Below are 24,228 nucleotides of genomic sequence, written 5' to 3' on the forward strand. Positions count from 1 at the left end.
CAGGTAGTAATGCATACACTAGGGGGATTGTAGTGTTATTTTTTGTGGCATGTATGGTGTAAATTTGAGTGAATGGATGGGGTGTAGATTTAAAAATTCCATCCATCATCCAAATTTCACTATTTTGTAGGATTAGTAAGTTGGATGTTGTGCTGAATATTAAAATTCTTTTTTGAGGGTTTTCGTTGTCGTGAATGAGGAAAGTTTCTTTGGAGAAGGTAATTGTTAGTTCTGGGGGGATGGTAATGTCTTCATAGGTTTGTGGTGTTATATGTTGGGGATTACTTGCCAGTCTTTCTCGTTGAAAAATTCTCCTAAGGTTTGGTACAGAAGGCATGCTACCAGAAATCTGTACTGGAATATTTTGTACTACCTCCCTTATAACTTGTCCACAGGAGTCATTGGAGGTGTGTGCAATGTTTTTTATTTTTTGTATGTTTTCTCTTATCTCAATTTCTATTGCAGAGGCAGAGTGGTTGTGATCTGATGTCTTAACAACTGTGTTTTCTAGAGTTACAGCTCTGCCTCTACAATGTGAAGAGTAGAATTGTACACACCTCCAATGGCTCCTGAGGTTGACAACCTTGTCTCTGCAATAAAGATAACCTTCATACTTTAGTAGCTGGTTTCCGGTTCTTGAGGTTATGTAACTTGCTTCTCCTTGCGATGCCATTTGTGAAATATCTGTAAATAATATAAAAGAAATAGCTTTAAAGAAGTTTGCAGTTTTTATTATTAAATTTGTGGTGGATTTAGTTTACTACTTAGTAAGTTAATTAATATATAATGTGTTCTATTTGTAAGTGTTTGGTGTAGGTGGTTTGTTATCTTTTATATTTGGTGATTGTGTGTTATTTATTGAGGTAATTAGGTTAGTGGGGGGTTTTAGGTTTTGGGGAGGGGGTGGGGGGTTAGGGGGTTTTAGGTTTTGGGATGGGGTTGGGGGGAGGGGCGTTTTTGATTTTGGGGAGGGGGTTGGGGTGAGGGGGTTTTAGGTTTTGGGGTGGGGTTGGGGGGTGGGGCATTTTTGGTTTTGGGGAGGGGGTTGGGGTGAGGGGGTTTTAGGTTTTGCGGTGGGTTTGTGGGGGTGAGGTGTTTTTGGTTTTGGGGAGGGGGTGGAGGGTTAGGGGGTTTTAGGTTTTGGGATGGGGTTGGGGGGGTGGGGCGTTTTTGGTTTTGGGAAGTGGTGGAGGGTGAGGGAGTTTTAGGTTTTGGGGTGGGGTTGGTGGGTGGGGCGTTTTTGGTTTTGGGGAAGTGGTGGAGGGTGAGGGGGTTTTAGGTTTTGGGGTGGGGTTGGGGGGGTGGGGCGTTTTTGGTTTTGGGGAGTGGGTGTGGGGTCAGGGGGTTTTAGGTTTTGGGGTGGGGTTGGGGGGGTGGGGCGTTTTTGGTTTTGGGGAGGGGGTTAGGGTGAGGGGGTTTTAGGTTTTGTGGTGGGTTTGGGGGGGGTGGGGTGTTTTTGGTTTTGGGGAGGGGGTGGAGGGTCAGGGGATTTTAGGTTTTGGGATGGGGTTGGGGGGGTGGGGCGTTTTTGGTTTTGGGGAAGTGGTGGAGGGTGAGGGGGTTTTAGGTTTTGGGGTGAGGTTGGTGGGTGGGGTGTTTTTGGTTTTGGGGAAGTGGTGGAGGGTGAGGGGGTTTTAGGTTTTGGGGTGGGGTTAGGGGGGTGGGGCGTTTTTGGTTTTGGGGAGTGGGTGTGGGGTCAGGGGGTTTTAGGTTTTAGCGTAGGGTTGGGGGGTGGGGCGTTTTTGGTTTTGGGGAGTGGGTGTGGGGTCAGGGGGTTTTAGGTTTTGGCGTGGGGCGTTTTTGGTTTTGGGGAGGGGTGGGGGGTAGGGGTTTTTCGGTTTTGGGGTGGGGTTGGTGGGTGGGGCGTTTTTGATTTTGGGGAAGTGGTGAAGGGTGAGGGGGGTTTTAGGTTTTGGGGTGGGGTTGGGGGGGTGGGGTGTTTTTGGTTTTGTGGAGTGGGTGTGGGGTCAGGGGGGTTTTCGGTTTTGGCGTGGGGTTGGGGCGTTTTTGGTTTTGGGGAGGGGGTGGGGGGTCAGGGGGTTTTAGGTTTTGGGGTGGGGTTGGGGGGGGTGGGGTGTTTTTGGTTTTGGGGAGGGGGTGGCGGGGTTAGGGGGTTTTAGGTTTTTGGGTGGGTTGGGGGTGGGGTGTTTTTGGTTTTGGGGAGGAGGTGGGGGATAGGGGGTTTTAGGTTTTGGGGTGGGGTTGGGGGGGTGGGGCGTTTTTGGTTTTGGGGATGGGGTGGGGGTCAGGGGGTTTTAGGTTTTGGGGTGTGGTTGGGGGTGGGGTGAGGGATGTAGGGTGAATGGTGATTATTAGTAATGCTTTTATTAAGAATGCTTTTACAATGAAATATTGTTGTTAAGGCATTTGTGGTAAAATTATTAGTAGTAAGTACAAGGTTGGTGTTCTGTCCTTGTTGTTAAGGTACTAGTTGTTTTGGAAGTTGGTGTTTTGTTGTGAAATTTATTTATGTTTATAGTCCAGCAGCTGTTTAGAGGTAAGTGTTTGGTGGAGTTGTAATAGTTATTTTTTTTATATAATATATGTACTGTGTTTGTGAAGTGTTTTTAATTTTATTGAATTTATGTGTTTGGTGTTAAGTTAAGGAGTATTTGAATAAGAATGTTTGTTTAGTTTTATTTAACTAGAAAATCTGGTTGTATGTTATAATGAAAATATTATACTTACTTTGAGTTTATTTTCTTATTTCAGATGTTATTTTTTTTTTAATTGATTTATTTCACTTTTTTATGTCTTCTCGTGTTTTTTTGGGTTCTTGGAGTCTGTAAGAAATAAGAAAGAGTGTATTATTTAGTTTATTCTTTTGTTTTATTAATTATTTAGTTTTTTGATTTAGAAGTAATTTATTTAGTAGGTTTGAAATTTGGTGAATAATATTTGGTTTTTGGTTAAATTTATTAGGTGAATAAATTTTTTTTAAAACTAATTTGTAGATTTAATATTTTATATATATATTTTAATTATATTATGGTATTCGTTATTTAACAATTTTTTTAATGCAATTGTTTATGGTTTAGTGAAATTGTTTTTGAATAATGGTAATGGTTTACCTTTGATGGTGAAGTTGTGGTGTTTATCTTTTTGGTCAGATTCTTGATATATATGCCTGTAAGAAAATAGTACGAAAGGTACATTAATTATATATTATTTTAGCTGTGGTATAGGTTAGTAAATTTATTTATATTTATTTATGGATATTTTACCTTTGTTATCTCAGTAGATGGCGGTGTTGGATAAGTTATATTTTAATTCTTTTCAGTAGTGATATGCTCGTCTTCTCTGTAAGTTGTTCGGTGCAGTAATGAGTAGAAAATGGAGGTCGTTGGTATTTATATGTGTTTTTGTAAGTATTGTTTTATTTGTAAATTGAATGTGTTTTCGATGTGTTTTTTTATTATGAATTCGTTTGTGATGTTAGATATATATAATTGTGGAGTGTATTTGTTTTGTAGTTTGTATTTTTTTTAATGTTCGTTCTCGTTTGTTTAGTAGAGGAAGTACTTCATGGGTCATGTAGAAAGTGTTGTAGGACTATTGTTTTATGTAGGATTTTTTTTTTAGTGTTGTGTTTGTTTTTTAATTATTTAAGTATTATTTATTTTGATTTAAAACGGTGTTTATATGTTTTGGATTTTTGTGATGTTTTGTTTTTTGTATGTAGGAAATATATTGTTATTTTCGATTTCGTTTATTTTTTACGTAGTACTGTAGTGGTTTTAATATTTTATTTATTAATCGTTATTGTTTAGTTGTGATATTCATTATTAATATTTTTCGTTGTTTGGAGTTCGTTTTAAATATGTTAGGGCCCATATTTATACTTTTTGACGCTAAACTGCGCTAACGCAGTTTAGCGTCAAAAAATTTAGCGCCGTCTAACGCCATTCTGAAGCGCCATGCGGGCGCCGTATTTATGGAATGGCGTTAGCCGGCGCAAGCAGACCGGCGCTGCCTGGTGTGCGTGGAAAAAAACCACGTAGACCAGGCAGCGCCGGCGTTGGGAAAAAATGACGTTAGGGCGTCTTAAAATGGGGCAAGTCAGGTTGAGGCAAAAAAATCGCCTCAACCCGATTTGCGCCATTTTTTTACGACGCCCAGACGCCATTTCATGACTCCTGTCTTAGTAAAGACAGGAGTCATGCCCCCTTGCCCAATGGCCATGCCCAGGGGACTTGTGTCCCCTGGGCATGGTCATTGGGCATAGTGGCATGTAGGGGGGCACAAATAAGGCCCCCCTATGCCACCCCAAAAAAATTTAAAAATATAAAAAATTATACTTACCTGAACTTACCTGAATGTCCCTGGGGTGGGTCCCTCCATCCTTGGGTGTCCTCCTGGGGTGGGCAGGGGTGGCAGGGGGGGTCCCTGGGGGGGTCCCTCCATCCTTGGGTGTCCTCCTGGGGTGGGCAGGGGTGGCAGGGGGGGTCCCTGGGGGCAGGGGAGGGCACCTGTGGGCTCATTTTGAGCCCACAGGCCCCTTAACGCCTACCCTGACCCAGGCGTTAAATAGTGGCGCAAATGCGGGGTTTTTTGACCCGCCACCTCCCGGGCGTGATTTTTGCCCGGGAGTATAAATACGACGCATTCGCGTCGCCGTCATTTTTTTAGACGGGAACGCCTTCCTTGCATCTCATTAACGCAAGGAAGGCGTTCACGCAAAAAAATGACGCTATTTGCCCATACTTTGGCGCTAGACGCGTCTAACGCCAAAGTATAAATATGGCGTTAGTTTTGCGCCGAATTTGCGTCGAAAAAAACGACGCTAATTCGGCGCAAACGGAGTATAAATACGGGCCTAGGTGTTTCGGCGTTTTCAGTGTTGGGTAGTATTTGTTTGGGTATTCGTTGTTTGGCTAGTCGTTTGTTTGGGTAGTAGTTATTTTAGGATTCGTTGTTTAAGTATTCGTTGTTTGGGTAGTAGTTTGTTTGGGTATTCGTTATTTGGGGAGTCGTTATTTAGGTAATATTTTTTTGGGTAGTCGTTGTTTAGGTAGTAGTTATTTGGGGAGTCGTTGTTTAGGTAGTCGTTGTTTACATAGTAGTGGTTTAGTGGAATATTCGTGATTTAGTGGTTTTCGTAGTCGTTAAATAGGTGTTCGTTGTTCAGGAATAATTTAGTTAATGTTTTTTTTCGTTGTTTAGACTTCGTTGTAAAATAATTAGTTTTATAGGTTTTTTCGGTGTTGGGAAGTCGTTGTTTAAGTAGTAGTTGTTTAGGTAGTAGTGGTTTAGTGTCATATTCTATGTTCATTGGTGCTTGTCCAGCAAAAGTGCACCAGTGTACTAGGAGTTTAAAAATGCACCATATCTTAATAGATATGGCACATTTTTGCTCTTCCCCTTTGCTGCAAGGCAGAGCAGAAACGTGGATGCAGCATTACCTTGCGTCGAAGAATACTAAATCTGCGCCTCAATCTCAGTCACTGTCTGTCACTTGACTTTCACTCACACACACAAGCTTACACATACAGTAACATTTTTTCACAAATACACACACACTTGCTCACTTAAACATACTCTCACCTTCAAGCATGCATACAACATACGTTTAAACTGACAGCTACAAGATCACCCGCAAGGACCGCTCCAACAAACCAGGAGGAGGCATCGCCATCATCCACAAGAACACCCTCAGGATCACGACCAGCATCGAAGACACCCTCAGCACCGTCGAACACCTGCACTTCCACATCCACACTGACCCAAACACCATCCTCCGAGGGACCCTCATCTTCAGGCCCCCGGCCCCTGACAGCAGTTCAGCGACTCCGTCACTGACGTCATCAGCACACACGCTCTTGCATCCACTTCGGGGACTTAAACTTCCACCTCGAGAACACCAACAACAAAAACACCGCCACCCTGCTCGACAACCTCTCCAACCTCGGCCTCAAACAGCTCGTCACAACACCGACCCACTCCGCAGGACACACACTGAACCCTATTTTCTCAGCCAGCAATCACGACTCCTTCAGCCACACCACCGAACTCCACTGGACAGCCCACCGCTGCATCCACTTCTTCAAGATACCCACAACACACCACCACCCATAACGGATCCCCCACCGAATTTGGAACAAGGTCACCGAAGACCAACTTATTGCGACTCTCTCCCAGAACCCACCCATCGACACCACCAACACTGATGCAGCTGCCCGCAACTTCATTCAATGGGTTGACACCTGTGCCAATACTCTCGCCCCAATCAAGAAACCCTCCAGCTGATGTACCGACAGAAAAGCCTTCTGGTTTACCGCTGACCTCCACGAATCTAAGTAAACCTGCCGAATACTCGAAAGAAAGTGGTGCCAAGATGAGACTCTACAACCACACAGCCATCAAGAACGCCATCTGGAGACACCACCAAACTCATCTGAACCAAGAGAACCATCTTCAAAGACAGAATCAACAACAACGCACACAGCCACAAGGATCTCTTCAACGTCGTGACAGATCTCTACAACCCCAGCTCCAATGCCATCGACATCCCTCCATCCCAAGAACTCTGTGACTCCCTAGCCTCCTACTTCCACCGCAAGATTGCAGAAATCACCGACAGCTTCAGCACCCAGACCCCCCCAGCACCATACAAATCATGAACACCATCCACTCCGGCTCTCTATCTGACCCCTACTCTCACCACATCCTCAACAAAGCAAGCTCTGTCATCACACTCCAACTACGAAAGATCATCAACAGCTCCTTCGAGTCCGCCAACTTCCCAGAGAGCTGGGAACATGCCGAGATCAACGCCCTCATCAAAAAACCCAAGGCAGATCCAAAAGACCTCAAGAATTTCCAGCCTATCTCCCTGCTCCCCTTCCTGGCAAAAGACATCGAGAAGGCTGTCAACAGACAACTAACCTGCTTCCTTGAGGAGAACTGCACCCTGGACTCTTCCCAATTCAGTTTCCGCAGCAACCACAGTACCAAAACCACCCACCACCGCCACCAACGACATCTGAACCATACTGGACAACGTCGAAACCGCAGCCCTCCGCAAAGCAGCAAACAGGCAAACCCACGACCAAACTCCAGAAGAGGCTGCAACGCATCCAGAAAGTTCTGCATGCCTCATCCTGTACATTCCCCCACCACTGCCACATCACAGACCACCTGAGAAACCTGCACTGGCTCTCAGTCAACAAGAGAATCACCTTCAAACTCCTCACCCATGCTCACGAAGCACTGCACCAGAATACCTCAACAGATGGCTCTCCTTCTACACCCGACCCGGCAGCTCCACTCGGCCGAGCTCGCTCTCGCAACCATCCTACGCGTACGCAGAACTACAACCGGCAGTAGATCATTTTCGTACCTCGCCGCCAAAACTTGGAACATGCTTCCCACCCACCTGCGCCAGACCAAAGACCTCCTTACCTTCAGGAAACTTCTCAAGATCTGGCTGTTCGAGCACTAGCAGCACATTTCCCCCCCTTCCCCACCCCTCAGCGTCTTGAGACCTTCACAAGTGAGTAGTGCACTTTACAAATTCTTGATTGATTGATTAAAACCATTTTTGCTTACCACTGTTGCCACCATAGGTCCTATGTTTGCTTCATTTTTTAATTAAATTAATAGTGAATAATATAATATTATTTGCTATTATTATAGAAAACAGGTGGACAAAAAGGATGTAGAGCTCATGCGTGTTCTTGACACTGATTTTGCCACTCCTGAGGCCCAGGGTTGCAAAGGCAGTGTCAGGGGTCACAGCCAAGGATTGCTGTTGGGACCCCTGGTTACCCTTAAATGGAGTCCATGGCTGATGCCCCTTTTTGCAGGCAACTTCAGCATTTAAATTGCAAGCTGTTCATAATGCATGGCTTCTCCACAGTGGAGAGGATTTTTCCCCTATGACAAAGTAAGTTTTGACCTTGAAAGGCACACTTTTCTTAGTGCAAAAACCATACTGCACTGCTAGCACTACTTATTCTCACTTTACTTCAAGGGGGAGTTGCTGGGGCATTACTAGGATGCTACTTGGGACTTGATCAACAAGAATACCTATAGATGTTGACACGAAGCATGCTCTACTAAGATGTTCAGACCAGACTTTAAATAAAAAACTAATGCTTTCTGAAAGCAGGTGTAAACAAGGTATTATGTGTTAATTTCTTCCCCACATCCAATGCATTGCATGTGTGCTGCATTGCACAGAACATATCTAATGTGTTGGATCCTTCTGAGTTTGTCTAGGCATTGTAATTTGCATTAGAAGGTTATACGTTCAGTACAAGTCCCTTGCAAGAGATGGCACCTTCACCTTTGTACCATGTTGCAATGCTGTGATTTACTCAAGCAGTCTGGTTGTGGACCAGTGAATGGTATGACAGGAGTAGCAGGCCCATTATAGTAAACATGGCTCTGCACTGTGTTTTCCCCACTGTACAACGCAGGACAGAAATTGGTTGCATCCAACCTTTGCATAAAAAATGTGTAAGTCTGGATCTTAGAGCTAAAAATAGGGATGTAGAATACAAAATAATTTTAAGCTCTAGAAAAAGGTCCGGCAAAAGTGATTATAATATAGTGATAACCAATATGCAATAAAAATATGGGTTGAGCACTACTTGGGCAGTTTCTTATCATCGGTCGCTAGTATTTCCTCAGAATATTCTGGGAACTGATTTAGAAAACATAGCCAGTAGGGTACATATGATGATGGGTACACAAAGTATTATACTGGTTACTGATTTGAAAGGAGGGACAAAGAGTGCTTAATACTGTTGAGTTGTTTTGGGGGGTTCTATTTTGTGCAGAATACTGAAGGAAAATATGTTCTTTTGTACATGAATACACACATAGAGTAAATTCATATAATTGCAATTGAAGTAAATTTCCCATAATGAGTAGAACTGTGTATTATTACTCTGTTTATTTATACCACATTTTCATTTAAAGTGCCATTTTAGACAAGATGGTTGCCATGATGGTCACTCACTCCTGTTTTCTTCCCTGCACACGTCTTCTCCTCAAAGGTTCTGAAGAGCACAGTCAAGCTGGTGTGTAGTAGTTTATTTCCGCTATTATGATTACATTGCTTAAAATAAACTTTTCCCTGTATCTTATAGTTTGTAACAATGTTAGTTCTCTTTCGCTGCCTTCCACTGTGATCACTAGTCTATTCATTAGTCCTCCATTCTCCCTAGTCTATTCATTGGGAGAAAGTCCGATTGCTTGAATATTTCATATTGCTTAGAATATCTCCGGAAGAAAGTGTCATATAGGGTGTTGAAAACATTTTTCATAAATACGATGGTGCCTATGTGTTAAGGTAATTACTTTTATTTTTCTTCTCCTTCTCAGGAGCCAATCTAGATGTCTGTAATGAAGAATCCTGCTTGGTGCTCTGCCATTGTTTGGGGGTTCGACATTGGTCAGCTTGCATTTTTTTGAAGAACTTGGAGGAAGCAAAAATTAAAACAAGAGACTTATGAATATATCTATATATAGCTTTGCATATTTCTTTACTGTTCAGTTAATCAGGCTATTAGTGATCTAGGTTACGTATGGACTTTAAACCTTAAACCATTTACTTGGATCAGTTTGTATTTGTATATTGGTTAGTTGTTGCCATTTTTCCAGGAATGATGTTTTCACTTTAAAGAAAATTGCAGAAGGTATTGTGTTCTTACTTGGGAGGGGTTGATGAATCAGAACTTGTAAGATATTTATATCAGGACTAAATTCCCAATTTTTATCCCCTTTAGGGCCTTTGCTTTGCTTTTGAATACCCAAATATATATATATGTATATATACATATAATAATATATATATATGTACATATATGTACATATATATTGTTGTTGTGTGCCCTGTGTGTGAGTTGGACTAGAGGGTATCATTGTTAGTAAAATCAAATGAAAGTTGATGGTAGACATAACTAGGCAGAATAAATGATGTATAACTTGTATTTTTTTAATTATAGATATCTGGGTGGATGAGTATCAATTCAAGATCCCTGGAGTCCCTACATGTACCAGGCTTCTTCATATCTGTTTCTTCTCTTCTCCTGTTCCCCACAGGGGCCATTATGACTTGGACAATACTATCAAATTCTCTTGGTTATACCAGGATTTAAGAAGATACAGGAAATTGGCTTCTGGAGACTCATCACGCTACTGCGAAACATTTATGCAACCTCTTATTCAAGGGAGGCTCCACCACCAGACAGTCTAAAGCTAACTTATGTTAATCTAGGATTTGATATTCTGAACATGGTACATTACGTATATTAGGGTTATTATGATCCTAGATTAGTTAAAAATCCAGTTAACTATTGTTTAAATTAATGCCTTCCTAGTACACTTACCTACACATAGCATTACCACAGTACAATGCGACTAGAAGAGTGCTTTGTTTCTACAACCAGCCTTTATATTGATAGTATTGAGTTTTCTTTTGTCTTTAAGCTTCAGAAGAGGTGGTTTCTCACCAGTTTTTGTAGGGTGTTGGTAGCTTATTAATGGCATGTATGTAAAGGAGCAAAGCCTTGGATATCTGTTGATTATTGTCTGCCCAAATTTCTAGGTTTAAATGTCATTGATTCACTTCAAATCTTATAATTAGGCAGAGTTGAAATATGTGACATCAGTTGTGGTCAAACCCTATAAAATTTGTAATTATTCCAAACCAAATTAATTCCTGCACTTAAAGCATAATAACAGGGCCTGTATGGCCAGCCATAATTCCAGAACTTGGGCAGCAGAAGTACCTCATATGTGGTCCAATATTTCCGTCATTTAAACATGGAAATTCAGCTCGACTTCAGTTATTTTTTTTACAAACTATACTATATACAAGGAAATAATCATGTTCTTTGCCACATTGGACTGTCACCTCTCTTGATCAGTGTGGGAACCCAAAGGCTAAGGACTGCCCTCCTCATGTAGACATGACCAAAGTGCATCAATTGCATGGGTAGGTGTACTTTAATCTCTGTTTAATGCAGAGACAAATCCACCAATGGGAAGGTTTTGTCTCTGAAAAGCATACTAATGACCCTGACGTACAGGGAGTTTTCTCCCTGCCTATTGGACAATTCAGTGGGGGTGTTTGAGATCAATGGGCCGTTGAGTAAAGAGTTTCTGACAATGGAGCCAGGTGAAGCTCTGCCATCAGAAACTCACTGGTTTTTCCACATGGAGTGGAGGGACAGTGAATTAGGCGGGGTGGATGTTCTAATAGTATACCACCTCTAAAAGATATCTTAGGGTTGTACAACCTTCTCTCTCTCCAGTAAACCGGTGTTTGGAAGAGGGATCATCTGCATTTTATAATGAGTTTCCATGTCTGCTGGAGAAACATAGTATACATAAGGCCTCTGTTAAGAGTTAGAAAACAAAACACAACACACATTGACTGTTGTGCTCCCAGCTACAAAATGCAGAAGTTGTTGAAGCATCCTGATGTTATTAGTCTTTGCAAACATTTAAAATATGCTATAGTGAATACTTGATTTTTTTTTTCTCCCTATTTTTAAAATGGAGAAAATCACTTAAAGAAATCTTACTATGCACATGTTTGTGTGAGGCTGCAGGTCAAAGAAATTGCACTGATTGTTGTATTGGCATATGCTTAGTTTCATAGGTATTATGACGTATAGTGTATTCGTCGTACGATGTATAGTGTAGTCTAGGAAGAACATTCTAAAGTGGACAGTTGCTGGATGGAGGATGGTGGAAACCTGTTTCCTGCATATGCAGCTCTTACTGAAAGATTTCGGTCCACTGCCTGCCTTCCGCCGTAATTCTTGTATAAGAAATAGCAACATGACAATAATTGGCAACAAGTGATGTTCTCAGCATTGGTTGGTTCCACAAGGTTGTGAAGAAAGCGTTGTGCTTCATTAAAAAGGATCCGGGAAGATCTAAGTGACAACATCAGAACATTCCTGGCACTGTACGTTTTTTCAGTACAATGCTGCATGTGTATGTGTATTTTAAACAAATAACAACGTTGTTAAAGCTTGAATGAAGCGCAAGAGGCAGCGCATGGTCTGGGTTCCTTATTGCATGCTCGAGGCTCACTGCACTCACCGCACGTAAATTGGAGCGTGCAGGAGCAGAAGCGCATTAACGCAATGTGCGAGGTGCGTCAGGGAGCGAACATACGGAGGCTGGCCTGAGGATTCCTTTGTGTGCGGGGACTGGATGGGTTGTCAAGGCAACAAGTAATAACAGTTACATGGAAGTGTAAGCTGTGTGGTTACAGTTGAAGCTGCAATAAATAACTGGTGATTCGTGTAAGGAACGACATGGAAAACCATTGTTTGTTGGTATTCATTTTTATTTAAAGGAAACGGGTCGAGATCCACAATAATCAATACATACATCGAATTCACATATTTGCTTAAGTACAGTAATTATTATTATTATTATTATTTTTTAAAAGGAGAACTGTTATTATGGCACAACAGAACTTTGGTATAAATCCTCCACATGCATTTTGTTTCTCAGGAACGGAACCTTCTATGAAATGGATTGAGTGGAAGGATTATTTTACATATTATATTGAGACTATTGATGAAGAAGATAAAATGTCAGCGGAACAGAAAAAAAGAATCCTTCTACATTCTTTGGGGCCTATTGGTTTAAAGATATACAATAGAGTGCAAACAAATTTACCAGTGGAGATGGAAATGTTTTTTCCAGAGGCTTTACAAGATTTAGATGAATGTTTTGTGCTAAAAGCGTGTATTGGCATTACAAGATTCAAATTGTTTCAGCGTAAGCAACATAAAGGGGAAAACGTTGATGACTCTATAGCGGATTTGAAAAGATTGGCCATTGCCTGTAAGTTTGGGGTGTTACATGATGACCTCATTAGAGATCAATTAGTCATACATGCTAACAACCTGTCAATATAAGAATGATTGTGGATAAATGGTGCTGTGCCGCTGGAGGATGTTGTAACTATAATACGTAAAGTGGAAATTTCAGGAAGATGTGCAACTGAATTGAAGCAACCAGATTAAGAAGAGAGTGGGGTGTATAAAATAAACAATTGGAGTCTGGATAAGGAATATGTAATGAAGTATAGGGAGAAAGTGGGAAATAAAGAAAAGATATGTTACCGTTGTGGTAGTAAGGAACATTTGTCACTTTCTAAAACATGTCCGGCTATGAAACAAAAGTGTAATAACTGTGACGTAATGGGTCACTTTGGAAAAGTATGTAAAAAGAAAAAGAGTAGTGTCAGATGTGTATATGAAAACAAAGACCATAGTAATAGCGATTCTGAGGATGATAAGAGGAGTGCCAATATCGTTAAAATTCAACAAGATACATTTGTGTTGAACATCAAAGAATGTAACACCCTGAATAAACCAGAATGTGAAAGGAAGATTGGTGGTGTTCCGATCAAAATTCACGCAGATTCTGGATCACCGTTTACTATAAGTAATGAAAATATTTGGAAGAGTAAATTTGTAGGGAAGATTGGCGAATATCTGTTACCTCCAGACATTGAACCGGAAAGTTATAATGAGGAAAAAAAAAATATTCTAGGTTACAGGTGGTCAGGATTCCAATTTAAAGAAACGAATACTAGAAGCATACAGTATGTGGCAAAAAAAGTGACTTCAGTTTTAGGTTGGCAAGACCAAGTAAAATTACACATGATATTAGACCCAAATAGCAAGGATAAAGTACTCATAGCGGATGTCAGATGTTCAATGGGAGTGGAATTAGAAAATAAATTACTGGACGTTTTTGGCAAATGACTTGGAAAATTAGATGGGTTTGAGCAATTGTTCTAAAAGAACGTGCCCAACAAAAGATATATAAATTGAGACCGGTACCTATAATGGTAAGAGATGAAGTATCAGATGAGTTGGAAAAATTGGTGCAAATGGATGTAATTGAGCCTATTAAGAGCTTGGAATGGATTTCACCAGTGGTCGTTAGCACGATGGAGGAATGGAAAGATCCAACTTTGTGTGGGTTTGCGACATCTTAACAAAAATATTGTCATAGACCAATTTCCTTAACAAAAAATTACAGAAATTGTGTCATGTTTAAAGGGTGTGTCAAAGCAAAATTTTGTCTGGAAGAGAAATAACAGTCAATACAAAGTCATGGCATGAAAATCATAGCAAAGTTTATTTACTAGAGCCTATAGGCAGAAGACTCTGCTCACAGCAACACACAGTGGAGCTCTTCAAAAACATTGAGTCATCAGAGGCTTTTTATAATGTTCAACGCTCATTAGTGTGCATTACAAGCACTATTTCACAAGCTACAAAAAGCTGCAAAAACATACAATTGACAGCAAAATTAATTATTCTTTAAGGGAAAACAAGCTTAGGATATGGCGCCTCCAAAAGTGCCTCCTTGTTTCAATTTCAAAGTCCCTGTCTAGGGCAAATTGTATTTCATGTGTAGCATCCTAACCCCTCATAAAATCACATTTCAGCTTCGTAGTGTAAGAAGCTATAATTCTGTAACACGTCACTTTTATTTTCTCAAACATCCTAAAGAAGTTCCATTTACAAAATAACCAATTCTTTCTCTTAGCTTCAAAGGTTTAGTGATTTGTGACTGCACAAAGCTGAGGTAACACTGTCCCTACACCATGTCTGCATTTATAATTAGAAAACAGAAGATGACAAAACCTCACGTTTTAGCTCAAGAGGTCATACAGAGAAATGTATGCGTTTTTAAAGAAAGCAACCTTTAAACAGTATCCTAAATGCAATTGCTAAATGCTTGGACAATGGTTCAAGTTCTCGTATTAATTTCATTTTGCTTTCACAGGTTCCACTTGGTTTCAATCACTGATTTGTCTGCAGCATATCACCAAATTGTTTTTTCACCACAATCCAAGAAACTAACAGCTTTTATTACTCATGTGTGTAGTATCCAGTTTAAAAGAATGCCTTTTGGCCTAGCATCTTCTTCAGCTGTGTTTCAACGTTTGATGCACAAGTTATTTGGAAAGGAAAGAGGGGTGATGTTTTTTTCAGGATGACATTCTAGTATTTGGAGAGAACAGGGAACGTCATCATGAAAGGGTGCAACATGTACTGAGTGTGTTGGAAAGCAAAGGGTTGGCTGTTGAGATGAGCAAGTGTAAATGTGCGGAAAGAAGTGTGACATATCTGGGATATGTTATCAGTGGTGAAGGAGTGAAGCTTAAACCATCATTAGTGAGATCAATCTCTGAGACTTCACCACCATCTAACAAGGATGATGTAAGATATTTTTAGGTATGGCAGATTTGTGCGCAAAATTAATTCCGAATTTTGTGGAAAAGGTATATAACATAAGACAACTTAAAAAAGTTTGAGTGGAGCTCTAGGTTTGAATCAGAATTAAAAAATATCAAGGAACGTTTGTGTAATGTCATCAATTTGAACAGTTTTGATCCTCAGCTTGATTGTTATTTAACTACAGATGCAAGTGATAAAGGATTAGGAGCTATTTTATCACAAAAAGACACCAGAGGCAGAGAGAATATAATCTTGTTTGCATCTATATCTTTAATACCTGCAGAAGAAAAATATCCTATTATTGAAAGGGAGGCACTTGCATGCGCATGGGGTTTGGAACATTTTATCTCCTTTGTGTGGGGCAGAATGGTTACCATTCAATGTGATCATAAACCCTTGATGAAACTTTTGTCTTCAGAAGGCAGTGTTGTGGCATCTGCTAGAATTACGAGAATTTCTATGAGAATGAAAGATTATTTTTACAGGATGTTGTATGTGCCACGTAAAAAGGATGTAGTGGCTGATTTTCTGTCCAGAATGCTGTGCCCACTAGAAGAATGTAAAGAAGATCCATGGGATTAATTCAAGATTGCATTTGTTTTTGATTCAGGAAACCCAGCGATAGGAAAGGAGTGTGGGGAAAAGAACAAAAAGATATTGAATTGCAGAATGTGTTCAAATACATGTTCGACGGGTGGCCTAAAAAGGATTGGTTATCAGAGAGGTGTAGGCATTTCTGGGAGATTCAATCAGAGTTATCTAATGAGAATGATTTGATATTGAGAGGTAACAAGATTGTTCCTCCCAGTACCTTACAGGGAAAGGATTATTGAGTTGTGTCATGAGGGTCATTTTGGTAGTAAGTACAGACTCTATTGTCAAGGAGCAGTTTTGGTGGCCCGGGGTGGATACGGCTGTAGAAACATTTGTGAGGCTTTGTAGTGCTTGTTCGTCTGCTAACAAGACATTACACACTTTTGAGACCAGCTATGGACCAGAAGTTAGTTCCTAAAGTACTTTGGGAATGTTTAGCTGTGGATTTAATGGGACCTATTGGAGAGCAGCAAGAGTATTTGGTTGTCATTTTGTATCTTTTTTCTAAATAGCCAGTGGTGGATATAGTAAAAAAAGCTGATACTATGTCTATGTTAGAATGTTGGAACAAAACGTTTTGTTCAGAATGAATTCCGGCTTTACTTGTGAGTGACAATGGAGTGCAATTTGTGTCAAATAGTGCTATTGTATATTTTGAAAGGATTGGTTCAACACATAAAACTACCTCACTTTATAATCCTAGTGGGAATGGTTGTGTTGAAAGATTTAACAGGATGTTAAAGGGGGTTATCTATCGGCAATGAGGAAACATTTTGATTGCCATATTGCAATTTGGAAAGCTGTTTGGGCATATAGGGTGGTGGAGAATGAAGCCACAGGTATTAGCCCATTTGTGGCAATGTGGGGTAGGAAACCTAGATGTAAATTTAGTCTTGTATGGTTATGTAAAGGTAAAATGGATCTTTTGTCTTTGGACAGTGTTCAAAGAAGGTGGGAAGGACACAGGAAAGAAGTAAATCAGATTATGATAAAGTACGTAGTGTGAAACCTATTCAGATTAAGTAGGAGATTGGGTGAGAGTTAAGAAACCTTTAAAGGTTGTGAAAGGGGAGAGTGAATACTTTGAACCTGAACAAATAAAAGAACTGTTAGAGAATGCAGTAAAGTTACAGAGTGGGAAAGTATGGAATTTGAAGTATATCGCTTTATGTCTGGGAAAATATGGAGAGGGAGAACACAGTGAGGGAAACGTTACGTCTGGTGTTGGTGGTTCTATATGGATGGAGGACTTTGTAGATAGTGTGGATGGATTGACCACTTCTATTGAGGTAACTCATAATAGAAAGGGAGAAAGTGGTGTAGAAGAACTGGCTGAACATGAAGTAGAAGTTTTGGGTGAACAAGAAATAGAAGAATTGGGTGAACAAGAAGAAGAGGAACAAGGGGTGCAAGGTTTGGACAGAAGCAGCATTTGTATACAACTAAGATAAAGAGAGATTTACCGTTTTTTTTAAAGGATTTTGTGTTAGATTGAATATTCAATAGTTATCCTTATTTTACTGTAGTGTGTGTGTGTGTCATTTTTATTTTCAGTTATGTTTTTTTTAGGTTAGCTTTTTATTTGTTAAGGGAGGGCATGTGTTGTATTGGCATATGCTTAGTTTCATTGATATTGTGACGTACAGTGTATTCTAGGTATGATGTATAGTGTATTATAGGAAGAACATTCTAAAAGGGACAGTTCCTGGATGGAGGATGGTGGAGACCTGTTTCCTGTATATAGCTCTTAATAATCGATTTCGGTCCACTGCCTGCCTCCACCGTAATTCGTGTTATAAGATATAGCAACACGACACTGATGTATGCATAGTTGTCAATGGGCTCTATGCCATGTGCAGGACTGGCTTTTGGCAAGTGCAAGCTGAGCCCACACCCAGGGTGTAGACCTCCAGATGGGCACTAGAGTTTCCTACAGAACTCTCCCCATAATGACTTAGGACCAAAGGAAAGTGTGGAAGGGGCGCCAAATGTGGTTTAGTTCAGGGCGCTCTCAGGGCAAAAAGGCAAGCTGGCCTCGAGGTGATTTGCAGCCGCTCCTGTTTTGTTCCGTTAGGAATATGCATGTTGGACTTGTATGTCCACAGTATAAAGTGAGAAGGGAATCTTCTGCCCCCACAGTGCCTAGGGATGTTAGCTGAAAAAGCGGGTCTGGCGTTTATTCACCCTCATGACATGGGGCAAGTTGACAGCTATGTACAATTAATGTGCACAACAGAGATGAATTTTATGTCACATGTTGCTCAGCTTTTATGGCAAAAATGTACTTCTAGAACACACTAGATTTAGCGTCTCAGGTCTCACACACTTTGTAACAAAACACTTCATTTTAATTAATAATTCTGGTAACTAAAGAATGGCTAAAAAAACATTTTTAGGCTTGTTGGCTTCCTTACAAATGTCTCACCTACACCATACAGTCACATGTAGCAGGCTTATAAAATGCTATTTGGTACAAAACACTTGTGAGTCACACAAGAGTTCTGGGTTTCATATTCATAGGTTACCTCATGCTTTAATTACCGTGGATAGTCTTCAGACTTTACATTGTTGCTTTACTCCATTTGTCAATATTTTTTGAAAGACCTCAAATTATGTAGTTAACTATGCTGCTGTTTGGATGCTTCACCTAACCGTCTTTACCTTAGATATTTCTTCCCTCCTGTAACTTCATGTTTTTTATTTCTCGGGCCCCGGCTTGTGGCATTTCATACTTCTGGGCAGCAGGAGGCTGATAAACAGGTGTCACTACTTGTGCATTTCCTTTAAATTATGGTAACCAGGTAGCTGTATGAATTGGCATATTTGACTTTAGTGTATGACCCCCATAAACGTGCAATCACCCTTCAGGATGCATAAAACCCAAATACCCCCCACATGGACTACATTGGGCCTTTCTCCACTCACAGAAGGAACCCAAACCAAGGACGTGAGCAGGCAAAAAGATACACTTATGTGGAAATGCCACATCAACCAGTTTTGACAATTAAAATTGAAGATGGACATGTAACCCTAGATGGGCTACCACCAATTATTTGGGATTTTGTAATCCAGCTGGACGTGTCAAAGCCAGCCAAAAGTACTATTTTGCCAGGCTGTTGTGGTAGGAACCTTTCACTGAGATGACAGAAGCAATTTCAGTGAAAATGTGACTACTGACTTGACTCCCATGACATTGCAACCCGATGGGCCTGTAAGAACTCTACTTCAGAAAAGCAGGAAAATATTATCAATGATAGAGAGGGAGTATTCTATCTATGCGGCACGGACATTCTGCCTTTTATTTCCTGTCATTGACTGTCATACTTTCATGGCAGCTCCAGGAACAAAATAAAAGCATCAAATGGATGTCCCAAAGCAGGGAAACCTTTCAATGCTGTAAAATCAGCAGTCCTATGCCAGGTGGGTCACTGTCTGTGTTTTTTCATAATACTAGAGGCAGCTGAGCTCTGCCAATAGAAACTATGAAGGTACCCCCTCTGGATTAGGATGGGAATCCATGTAAGTGGTGAAATCACAAGCCCAATGTTTTCCACACTCTAGAATCTGGCACATGGTAAAATAGCTATCATTTTTCATTGTTAGAGTATCGTCCAACTGTATAATGACCATATTTCAAGATATGACAAATGTAAAATAAACCCTCTTGCACGCTTAAAAGGATAACATGGTGACCTAGACTATAAGCAGAGAGTCCACGGCAGTTAATGTGGTGGTTAACTGAACAATGCTTACACGTCTGCTTTTTATGAACTAGGAACTCCATTTTCACAACAATGACGTCCGTCGTAAGATTAAAGTTGTGAGCTGCACCATAACCAATAAATATCATATTAAAGCTACAGTATCAGTTTCGAGGTTTTAATATAAAACATGACTTTAGCCTGCAGTGATATATGACTGTTTTGAGACTGTGCATGTGAGAGGAATATTTGACAGTAGGCAAGAAGTTCTACTGCCATTAGTTGTCCTCGCAGCTCTGTGCCACATGTCAATGGCTGATGGCTTGTGCTTGTAAGCGATGCTTTTTTGACAATCCGTAATTTAAGACCAGGGATCCACAAAATGTATCTACACCTATAAAATTGGTTGTGTTTTGTATATAAAAACAAAATGTGGTTTATGAGCAGAAATGAGCAAACTCCTACATGGGCACTGGCCTGATCTGCATTGTGCTTGATTGACTACCAAGGAAAATATCACTGGTGATTTTTTGTGCAAAACATGTTTTCAAAGCTGACAAACATTAAAAGGCAGATCTTTTAAGCTCTGTAAACCTGTGTTGTGGTGACTCTGACCTTCATTAGGAAAAGATGCTGAGGCTGCTGTCCGGAGGGTGGCCAGGCACCAGACATCAATGCAGGCGTCACAGAGCTCTCACTGAGGACTCTTTGAGTTGATTGGTGCAGAGCTGCCAGTGCCTGGAGCCATACTCATGAGAGCTGTATAGAGGTCTTACAGGGCTTCCTCTATCTGGAACCCAGTAGGAACAACTCATGGCTACACATGGGCTTTACCGACCTATCACTATGCTTCTTCAAGTGCGACAGACTCTGCCCCCTACTGGGACTGCTAGTCCAGTCAGTCAGTCTCGATGCCAAAGAGTACTAGCCTCGTCCTAGAACATAGTCCAGGTTAGTGTTTAGTGTAGGTGGTTTAAGTCCATTGCACTTTTGGGTCTCCTCAAGAAGCCACCTTTTTTATTATAAAAATTAATGTTAGCTACACCAGCCCGCTCTCTCGCCTAATAGTTCTGCCAGCAACCAACAAGATGGCCATGGTCAGAAACCAGCCAGAATGCTCATGCAATCCACTGACGAGGTAGACCAGGCTAGCCACCAAAGACATGCACCAGACCCACTGGAGCCAGCAGCCAGAGTGCTTATGCCCAAAGGAGCAAGCGGTGAGAGTGTCCAGGCTTCTCTGGTGTTGGCAGTCAAAAGTTTCAGTCCCACTTTAGCTTACAGTGGGGAAATCCAATTCCCAAGGCCATAGAACCTCCAACTGGCTTTCCTCCTAGTGCTTCCAGTGGTACCCAATGGACCATCTGATTATCGTGCTGACCTTCAGGAAGTCTGGCCCCTAACCTGCACTAGGCAGCACAGAGGCAGTAGGAAACCCACGTATCATGCACAGGTACCCACAGAGAGAAAAGCTTGGCTCAGTGGATGAAGTTCATTGGATTACAGCAAGATAATTGCTCTGCGTCTTAAAAATCCTGACCCATAAACAGCCTCTATATGTATGATTTAGCACCCGGTGCCCCAAAAAATTAAGTGCAGTAAGAAGAAGGGATGCACCCCCTTCCATCCATGCTTCAGTCCCCAGTCAAAAGTCTCTATTCACAGCTTTACATACTGGCAATTGCAGCCAACCAAAGCTCCACTGCAATGGGGTATTATTGTTGCTTTGAGGAATTCTGACTTTGAGACATTCAGCAAAAATCTCACAGATGGCAATTTCGCTGTATTGGCTCCTCAGCCAAGAACTTACTCCAAATGTCTGAACTTACAGTTCCTCTCATCTTGAGCAGCATTTCTACTAAAATAAGACTTTATTAGTAGGGTAAAACTTTCCTGTTTCACACCTTCAGCTCACATTCCCCATTAGTATGAGAACAAACCATCATTTGGTGAATTCTACTTCACGATAATAAGAACCACCATCAAAGGATTCAAAAGTGACACCACTATTAACGTGTGGCTGTCACAAGCCAAATATCACTGTGGTATCTTTTCTGACACCTATTTGAAACCTAAAAAGTCAAAAGGTTTGTATGGCCTCAACAGAGGAATTCACCTAAAAAATAAAACATTGATACAAATTCGTTTTTTCACAAGGAGAAAGCAAAAAAAAAAGTGGATTTTTTTGCTTCCTCCCTGTCGGACTAAACTGAACTACTTCAGGTGTATTATGTACTAAGGGCATATTTACAAGCCCCTAATGCCACCGCTGCATCACTTTCTGTGATGCTCCAGTAGAGCTGTGCCATATTTCCAAGGTGGCATTTTTTGTGGCTTAAGATTGTCTTGTAAGTATGGGCCCCCTGGACAGGGTTTTCTGCTGCAGAGGGGAGTGTAGTGGGGGTTGCTCTGGGCGTTTAACAGCAACACCCATTGCTTTTTGACACAGCCCCAGATTTACAAGGAAATGTAAATCTGAGGTAGCACCAAAAACTAATGCCATGTAAGGGGTGGCGTTAGCATGCGCAAGAAGGAGAAATGCTTTTATTTCTCCTCGATTTAGCTTTTTCTATGTGTGCTGAATTCATGTCCTTGAGTAGATGAGATTGTTTGGAATGTCAGCTTTGCATCCATGCCTTCCCTCTGGAATAGCAGGTTCAAAGTGGGCAAAGGTGGAAGCTGACTGAGAACTCGGACCCCAGCACTGTGAGGCCTGCACACTACCTGAGGAGAGAAAGGGGATTATAGATGGCCTATGAATAGCCTGTCTCTACTAATTAGGGGAAAATAACGAGGCTTTTTTGTAGTCTGTGTACAATAGGTGACAGAGTGGCACATGAGAGTGCATATGTCTGAACTCCTAAACGCCTGACACACAGATCCTATCTGGCCTGCTGAAGTTCTGATTAGGACCTAGTCATAGCTTTTGACCTGCAGTAGTACAGCAGCCTTCAAGGGGTCTGTGCAAGCATGTCCTGGCTATTATGCGATACCCAGTGTTGGTGCCTGGAGCCCAAGACACAGGCTGTAGGACTTCCAGAACTCTGACTAACACCTGGCAGAGCCATCAACATGCAAGAGCCTAGGAGCTCTTGTCAGGCATGCAGAAACACCTAAGTGTACGTTGAGAAAATCTAAGGGGCAGTGGATCAGGCCCAGGCCTTGGTGCCTGTGCCTTTAGCATGCAGCAGCTATAACTGGGATCTAGTCAGATCATTTCATCCTACTGGAACAAGAGAGCCGTATGTCTGCCTGCAGAATCCCATCTTATGTACTTCGGGACATCAAGGGCTAGGGAATGGAGCCCACTGCAGGCCTACAGAGCTTTGACTCAGGATCCAGTCAAATCTTTTGTCACCTCTGTAGTAGGGTAGCCCCCTCCATTCCTGAGGAGCAATGTCCTGGGGCTATTGGATCCTACATGCAGACAAATGGGTGAATGGCTCAGGGGCCCACATACTCGACCTGCTGAATCTCTAACTGTGGGTCTGGTGAGAACCTTTTGTCCTGCAGTAGTAAGAATGCCCTCTCTTTTGTCTGAGGAACCCCCTTCTGATCACTTTGGAACGCCAAGGACTAGCAAATGGAGCATAGGCCTAAAGGCCACCACCCAAAGCCTGCTCGATCTCTGACTGAGACTCATTTAGAGTTGTTTATCTGCCAGAGCAAGTGATCTTTTACCTGGCTGTTGGAAATATGTCACAGGCGCCTTGAGAGACCAATCCAGATGGTGCCATGTGTCCATCACCAGTGCACATACCCCAGGCTTACTACAGCACTGACCCGAGACCCACTCAGAACTTCTGCCCTGTTGAAGCATGGGGCCCTAGCTGCGCCTGCAGAGCTCTATCTTGAGTACTTTGGACACTGAGGATCAGTGCATTGCTTAGAGCCAGGAACCCAGCCCACTTTCCAGCTGGATCTCTGGCCAGGAACATTGCCTGGGGTCCAATCTGGAACTCTGACAATTGTTCAACTCAGAGCTTTTCACCAAGCCAGAGCAGGGAAGCTTGTGCCACCTGTGCGGAGCTCTGTCCTGGTTACTTTGGTACACCTTGGACCACTGGTCAAAGTCCAGCACAAAGGCTGATGCACTTTGCAGACTTCTGGAGCTCCCAGTTGCTTGTCATTCGAGCTTTACACTGGAAAGAAGCCAAGAAATCCCTTTTTGTCACCCTGTTGCATAGAAAGAAGGATCTGGTGGTTATGGAAGCTACCTCCAGCCATCAGGGGGAAGGTGACTGTTTTTTTTTTGTAATCTGTGTCCCTAATAATGATGGGGACATCTGAAAAAAATTATCTGAACTTCTGAAGCCCTGGTTGGGCTCAAAGATTCAAATTAGCACTCACAGGACCTTAGGGGAAATCAGGAATTAGTTTTACCATATATTCGTATTACAGATCTCACCAATAGTCAACTCTGACCCTCCCCCCCACACACACAAATCAAGGTATTTTTGTACATAAAACATTCTCAGCGATAATCAGTGGTTTGATAAATGCCTCACACAGGCATAATTCTGCGCAACCTGTTTTAAATCGTTATATTTCACCACTATCAGATCTCATATTTGCTAAGGGATTATTATTTTTTTGCAAATGTAGATAAATGTTCTGTTTGTGTGCTGTTTAAATGTATTACTATTGATAATATTATTATTGTTTTATTCTCATTTTGTTCTGCTGCAATTCAAGTC

Source organism: Pleurodeles waltl, chromosome 5, assembly GCF_031143425.1.
Source record: "Pleurodeles waltl isolate 20211129_DDA chromosome 5, aPleWal1.hap1.20221129, whole genome shotgun sequence".
NCBI lineage: Eukaryota > Metazoa > Chordata > Amphibia > Caudata > Salamandridae > Pleurodeles > Pleurodeles waltl.